The 7,693-nt window shown below is 35.8% G+C and overlaps 1 long non-coding RNA gene across 1 annotated transcript in view; it reads right to left on the reverse strand.

Annotated features, from left to right (window-relative positions):
* The window catches only part of LOC107561171 (uncharacterized), a 7,877-nt gene extending 7,118 nt beyond the window's left edge, over positions 1-759 (reverse strand). Inside the window, exon 1 of the long non-coding RNA XR_001605815.1 lies at positions 442-759. This is a non-coding gene — a long non-coding RNA (uncharacterized lncRNA). The remainder of the gene's footprint in view (positions 1-441) is intronic.
* Positions 760-7,693: the final 6,934 nt, after the last annotated feature.

Raw genomic sequence — 7,693 nt, forward strand, 5'->3', positions numbered from 1 at the left:
GGGTGTCTAAGTAGACTAGGGATGCGAAGACTTCGTCACTTCTAACGAGGAATAGGAAAAAGAGAGAAAAAGGTAAAAACAATTCAATAAAAAAAACAATTCCTTTTTGGTTGAGATAATTTTTTTTTTTTCAATTGAATGTGGTTATCAAGAAGGTAAACAATATTATTAAATCTCTGTTTTAGACAAAAGAATGCAATAATAATGTTGATATCTCTTTTCTTAGTCTGACAGGATTGACACCGTACACCTTACAGTTGTGCCGCTCACCAGGGAGGCTGGGAAGGCGACAGTTGTTCAACACTTATCTCTATTCAATTGATCTCAGCGTTGGATGAGATGCTAAAATTTGGATTGCGTTTCCAAATGTAGGGAGGTTAGGAAGAACGAAGGAGGGGTTAATTACAATCAAATTCATAAGGATTATTCGTCTTTTTCAACAAGATTATGTATTTCATTCACATAGAATTGATTGATGGTTCTTACAGGTCCCTACGCATGTGAAGAGTAAAGAGGAAAGAAAGCAGGAGAGAACAGGAGAAAAGGGAAGGAGACTTCAGTAAACTGAGTGGATCGTGTCCACTAGCAGGCTCTGATGCTGTTATGCTCAACTACGAGTAGAATAGTGTTGTTCTTAGTTGCTGCACAACTAATCAAACAAAATAAAATTTGAGTGAAAGAAAGTTGTCTTTCTAATTTATTTGAACTCGTAGTGAGGGATAACACTGTCTCCTATTAGGGCTTGGGTGTGTCGTTGCCAAGCTAGGATATACATAGGAAAGAGAATGGTAAGTAAAGTAAAATTAAAAGGTAATAAATGGGCAAAATGAGTAAAAAGGAAATTAAATAAAGAAGGAAATCAGTAAATAAAACAATAATGGCTAAGTGTATAACCACAGGAAGAAAAGGGGTAAAACGCAATAAAATAATGAGTAAGTATAAGTCTGAATAGAATTTATTGATAGGTAATAAAATCAATTAGGTAGAATAAGTTTATTAAACTTTAAAAGTTCAAGGCTTATTCGTACCTAAGATGATTAGGCATAAGAGGGAATACTAGAAATAATGATCATATGAAATGATCGGAGGGGAACATTTGAATGATTCCAAATAAATTTAAAGTTTTAATTAAATTAGAATTTGGCACAATTAATAATTGTGAGTCAGTATCTCCCTTTCTAGTAAAATAAGATAAAGTGGTAAGAAGTGAGAAAAGGGAGGAATAAGAGAGAGAAAGAGACCAACAGGTGTATTAGTTTAGATGTTTAAAGGGTTAAATCACTTTATCGTTGCCCAAACAGACATTGCATTCAACCACTGGATGTTAATGCTAACTGCTAACCTTTGAGGCTAAAGGCTTTAGCATAGACTTCAATGTAAACAACTGTTTCGTTAGCTTAGCCACCCGTGGGGTTTGTTTACAATAGCGTCGCCGTGCTGCGCGTGCGCAGTTCAGAGTTGCTTCGGAAGTAGGTTCAGACTTCCGTGTCACGATCGTAACTATGGCAACCAACACACGCTCTAGTGGCTAGCATGTGAATAGTTGCATTACAAGTACAGTTAAGCATATTACACGAAATATCGGCGCATTTCAACACTGTACAAATAACAACACCGCTTTGGTTGGTTTTACGATGCCATTCTGTGAATGTATGAAGACCAGAGATTAAGAGGTCTGTAAGGAATTTCAGAAAGTCTGTTCTTTGTCTCCTAGGTGGGGGGGAAAGTCAATCCGAAGAGCTTGTGATCACTATCACATGTTTCCATGAGACGGTCACGCTGTGCATCTCTTTTGACCATTATTCTTGATAACTTGCCCCAAAATTGACAATCTCCTTGGAATTGTCAATAAGTGTTCTTTTGTGTTAATGTTGAAAACTGTTCTGTGACAGAGTGGTTTAGGCTTGCTTCAGACTGGCTAATGCTGGGTCTGATTTATGACATCCTGTTGTCTTGGGCCTCTTGTGGAATGTTTTGACTCCTCGTGCCTCAATCATGTTTTTGACCAAATCTTAGATTGTCTGATTCGGTCTGATATTCTACAGCGTCATCGCGCATCTGGTTAAAAACGAAGCTTAGAATCGATCCAGAATTGTTGGAGAGAGAATCGCGATGCATCGATGGATCGATTTTTTCTCCCACCCCTACCTTTTAGACATGAAGGCCATAGTGTTGAGACGACATGACATGCTGAATACTGCTCATGCTCATTGCTCAATAGTCTTATTTTTGGACACTTTAAGTTTACAGAGTAAAATAATATTGAATCACAAATAAAGCAGCAAAGCACATTTTTAGAATGGCATCTAGAAATCAAAAGCATTTGCGCAATGCTGAACTCATGTCAAAATAAGTCCAAGACAAGTGTTCCATCAGCCACAAAACAAATAAAATGTTACTTAGTGTCTTTTCGAAGAGAATAAGCTTCAGAATGAATGAATGAAAATTTCTTCCAGAATAGGCTTTAAAATGAATGAATGAATTAATGAATACTTCAAAGATTAGGCTTAAAAAAAATAAATAAATAAAAGGACATCCGAAGGAGTTTATTAGTGTATTTTAAACAAAACAAAAGCAAAACATAAAAATAAAATAAAATAAAAATAAGGGTACCATTATTACTTTTCCCCCTCCCTTTGGTAGTTCAGTAGAGTGATATTAATAGAGAACCATTACATGACCTTTACCAAGAAAACAGACATTCAGCTGTTCTTTACAAGAATCACTGAAGGCATGCATTTCTATATTGGGCAGATGTAATAAATTATTTCAGAGCTGTGCTTAATAGCTTCTGGTTTTTTTCTAAGAGCCATTATAATCAGCACAGTCCCTGCAGACATTATCCTCAAGTCACATCCTTCTCCCTGATGTACCACGAAATCTCTGGAGAGAGACTAACAGATGGGAAGTGTTTATGCTCCCTCTTAATCAAATTAAACACACTTTAATTTTCTTAATCATGGATTAAGCATCTGAAAGGCCTCTGTGCGATATCTTTATTATAAAATTTTGGTTGAATTTTTTGATTAGTGAATGCACTGAAGTGTTGAATTATGGTAAATTGGGGTTTGGTAAATCGCGGTATCCCTTTTTAGTTCCTCGGTCTCGCTGATAATCCCTCCTCTTTCAGTGCTCGGAGTCGAGCTTTCCTAGCCCACTGCACTCTAGTGTCCCTCCTTCCTCATGTTTGCAGTCGATCTCTCGTGTTGTTCAGACATCTCTTCTATCTGCCTTCTCATGGAAACTCTTGACCCTGCTTTTGTGCTGGCTCTAGAGCATTCAATTACTGCAAAACCTCTAATTTCTGATCTTACACAGCTCAATTGTTCATCCCAGAGTGTAGTGCCCACAGCACAGTTCCTCGAGGTCAAACATTGAAAAAGTCTGCTGAACACAGCAGATAAGAGTGAGTTCTTTCTACATTGAATAAGTTAGTTCAACCATGAACTTGAAAATAAGAAGGCTAGTTCTACATTTGTACTCAATTCAAGCATATAGAAATGAATACTCTATCTTACAAGTTAAAATTACTTAGGATAGTTATATTTACGGTGAATCCTTGACTTCAGATCTCATCGTAGAAGAATGTTGCAAAGGAATAAAATCAAGTAAAATACACTTAACCTTACAATGCTGGCATTAACAGTTTATAAGAGATATGAATAATTAATAAGGTTGCATGTTTTCGCTGTATTGTTTACTTTGTTATTGTTGAATTTGTTGTTACATTTTGTGGTAACACTTTACAATAAGGTTAAATTAGTAAATGTTAGTTAATGTATTCACTAACATGAATGAACAATGAACAATACATTACAGCATTTATTAATCTTTGTTAATATTAATTAATGAAAATACAGTCGTTTATTGTTAGTTCATGTTATTTCACAGTGCATTAAATAATGTTAACAAGCACAACTTCTGATTTTAATAATGCATTAGTAAGTATTGAAATTCAGATTAACTAAGATGAATAAATGCTGTAGAAGTATTGTTCATTAGTTCATGTTAACTAAAGTAGTTAACTAATGAAACTTATTGTAAAGTGTTACCTATTTGGTAACTGTTACCAAGTTTCATCACATCAGATTTGTAGGTAAAGTTTACAACACTTTACAATAATTTTCCATTTGTTAATTAGATAACTAATTATATAATAAGTGATTGAACATTAAATACAATCATTAACATGGATTTAGAAAAAAACTTCCAAGGCATTTATTAATTCTTACGTAATTCACTAACACATTATTAAAATCAAACATTGTATCCGTTAACAGTATTTAATGGACTTGAGATAGCACTAACACTAGTAGTATTTTTATTTACTAACATTAACAAAGAATAATAAAAACCAAGACATGTATTGCTCATTGTTAGTTAATGCATTAACCAGTGGAATTTTATTGACTGTTAATTTATTCACTCACTTTTAATTTTATATTATTGGTGTAATGTGGGGTTTGGGTTTTGGGTTTTGTTTCATGTTCATGTCTTTTATTTTGTAATTGGTTCACCCTGTTAGTGTCATGCTTCCCTTGCCCTCTTGTCTTCATGCTATTGGTTCCTCTGTTCATTGTGTCATGTTCTGGTTGTAGTCTTAGTCATGTGTCTTGTTCCCCATTGGTTTGTTCATGTCATGTGACCCTCTTGTCTGCTATAAGTAGCCATCATGTTCCCATTGTGCCTTGTCGTGTATTGATGTTGTAACCCGCTGTCGGTGAGTCTAGTCTGTTCATGCCTCGTCAAGTCTGTTCATGTCTAGTCAAGTCAAGTCAAGTCAAGTCAGTTCATGTCAAGTCAAGTCTGATGTTAGGATCACACTGTAAATAAATTGCACTTGGGTTCTTCACTACGATCGCCTTCAGTGGATGAATCGTTACAATTGGAGAATAAAAAAACTTTTAATTTGAATCTTGTAATTTCTTCAGTGTAATCATCAAGACAACAGACCAAAAAGTATAATTTACCATCTTCGGCAAGTTTGTGCATACAGACAGTAAAATTCATATGTATAACATTAAGTAAAACATTATGTCATAACATGGAATAAAGCAAGTGAGAAAAGTACAATACATGAATGTTGCATAGATGGACATGACCAACTTTAAAAATATATTTCAAACAGATCATTTTGAGAGCTAATTGCATGCCGTCTTGTCTGTTACAAAATAAACGACAACAACAATGCAAATTAAACTTGCAAAAAGTGAAATCATGCAAGCTTACAAATGATCAAAGCCCAGAACACCCACATTCTGATAAACTAGTAGAGTGCAAAACTGGCACATCCAGACATCACAACGAGCCAATACAAATCCACTGTTCACTCAGACAGCTTCCCTGATTATAATGAGGATAAAAGGAACCATTTCTTTGCAGTACAGTCTTAGTCATAAACCTTTATTCCATTTTTCTACACCGAGTTCCTTGGAAATATTTACTTTAATTTCTAATTCATCAAATGAGTACACATAAAAAAATTCCCTTAATATTTCATGCTCCAACTATCTTATTCAGTCTAGAAATTCAGAAGCAAACCTATTTGATTAAGAAACAGGATCTACCAAAGTTCTTCCTCATTTATTCCCAAGATAGAAGCTTTAATCTGCCGTTTGATATTTCTAAGCAGCAGCACCTGCTTTCTTCAGCACTTATTTTGCAACTTCTTCTGAAAAAACCCAGACACATGCAAATAAAAAGACCCTAAATAAAGAAAGACAGAGAAAACGATTTCTTTCAGCGTCTACCCCCGACTCCCGAGAGACCGGTTGAGAGAAGATGCCCGAACGCCTCCCAACATCTGCAGTGTAATTAAAACAGTACTGTCTGGCCATCATAAATATGAAATGAAACAACTAATCAAGCTTTGCAGGGTCCTGAATAAGCCAGCTGCTTAATAAGAATTTCATTATGAAAGATAAAACAGAAAGTGCCCCACAGTGCTCACACAGTTTTTTTCTCATTTGAATAAGAGATGTCCTGAGACAACCTCTTACCAAACAGTTACGGGCCATCGTCTGTTGAGCGAGAGGCTAAATCCTCTGTAATCACTGCTGCAATATCAGCATTATACTGTAATCTCATTACGCCGCAAAGTTATCACTGACCTTCTCACACTCTAATCAAGAGATATACAGTCATTATACTAATTAAAACTCTAGCTGAGAGTTCTTTGCGCAATTAGCTAAACTTTCACCTGAGAGACGAGGTTTCCGACACTGGAAAAGCACTTATTTGTATTAAAAGTCAAAAACTCTGAGGCTGTTCATCTCCACAAGTCAAAAGTACAGTTGCACTTCTCTAATAGGACTGACAAATGAATTGTCAGAAAAATGCCTGTCGGCTCTCTTCCAGCATGCTTGGGGGGAGGGTAAAAGTAAATTTGAAAAAAACTGCATATATTTTACATATCGGACAACTGTCACGGACCACTAGCAAGTCATTCCCTTAGCCTTTGATGGAAAGGCACTTTTGCTGAGCGATCTCGCATGGATCATGTCACGTATTGGCACTTGTCATTTAATAATACCGTGTTTATGTCAAGCCTGAGGACATAAATCAAAGGTGAGGGCAAGCGTGGAGCATTATGGAGTCTCTGTATTAGGTAATGGCCTGCTGCTCTTTAATGTGCTCACAGACGCCATCAAGATCCTTAATATGAAAAAGGAACCCCTCAAAAGTCCTTAATAGTATAAAGAGATGGACTAAAAGTGACTGACAATTTACAAGCTGAGATTTTGCATTTGTTTATTGCTACACTGGACAAAAGAGGCAAACATACTCCACTCAAAAGGAAAATATGTACTGGATGCTAAATGTTCTAAAAAGTTGTTTAGGAGGAGCTAGGGCTGGACGATATGGCCAAAATTTATATTACGATATATTTCTTAATTTCGGTCGATACGATATAATTTCCGATATCAATATAAACACTATTAAAAAAAAGCCTAATAAAAACTGCCAAGAACAGCCAGATGTCTGTACCTAAAAACTTCTGAAAAATTTTCTAAGTCTATGAAACCTCCTCCTATAAAACTATATAATATTTAAGAAAAAATAGCACAAATAAATTAATTAACGCGGTTCCTTTAAAATTTTCTATTACAGCTTACTAATGCATTGCAGTTTCAACATAAATATTAAGCAGTGTTTTCAACATTGATATAATAATAAATATTTCTTGAGCAGCGAATCGGCATATTAGAATGATTTCTAATATTACATATTGTAGTGACCCGGCAGTGAGCGCTAGCAGCCAGGTGCATTATGGGTATTAGTTTAGAGTGGAATTACGTGTTAGTTAAGCAAGATGGTTGGGTTTTTGTGTTAGAAATGTTATGTGTGTTTATGTTTAAGTTAGTTCGGGTGGGTTTGGTTCATTTACTGCCTTGTTATAAAAAGTGTGGATGTTACCGTCATGGAGAGAGATGTGTCGGGGAAGGACTTGGCGATACGGCCTTGCTTGTGTAGATCTTGCTTGCGTAGTTCTTATTCTGTGCTCGGAATAAAAGGAGAAAAGATGACAGCACTGCCTCCTGCTGGTTTGTTCTGTCTGTGCTTCTGCTCACAGAGACACTCATGGTCGTGCGGTGTATGGGACGCGAGTGTTCGCACTTTCCACTAACCATAGTAAAAGTATTGCGTATAAATGCTAGCAACCTGTTAGCAATTAACTTAGCAAAAGTTTAAT

The sequence above is a fragment of the Sinocyclocheilus grahami genome, unplaced genomic scaffold (assembly GCF_001515645.1).
Source record: "Sinocyclocheilus grahami isolate Dianchi unplaced genomic scaffold, SAMN03320097.WGS_v1.1 scaffold23.1, whole genome shotgun sequence".
NCBI classification, from domain to species: domain Eukaryota; kingdom Metazoa; phylum Chordata; class Actinopteri; order Cypriniformes; family Cyprinidae; genus Sinocyclocheilus; species Sinocyclocheilus grahami.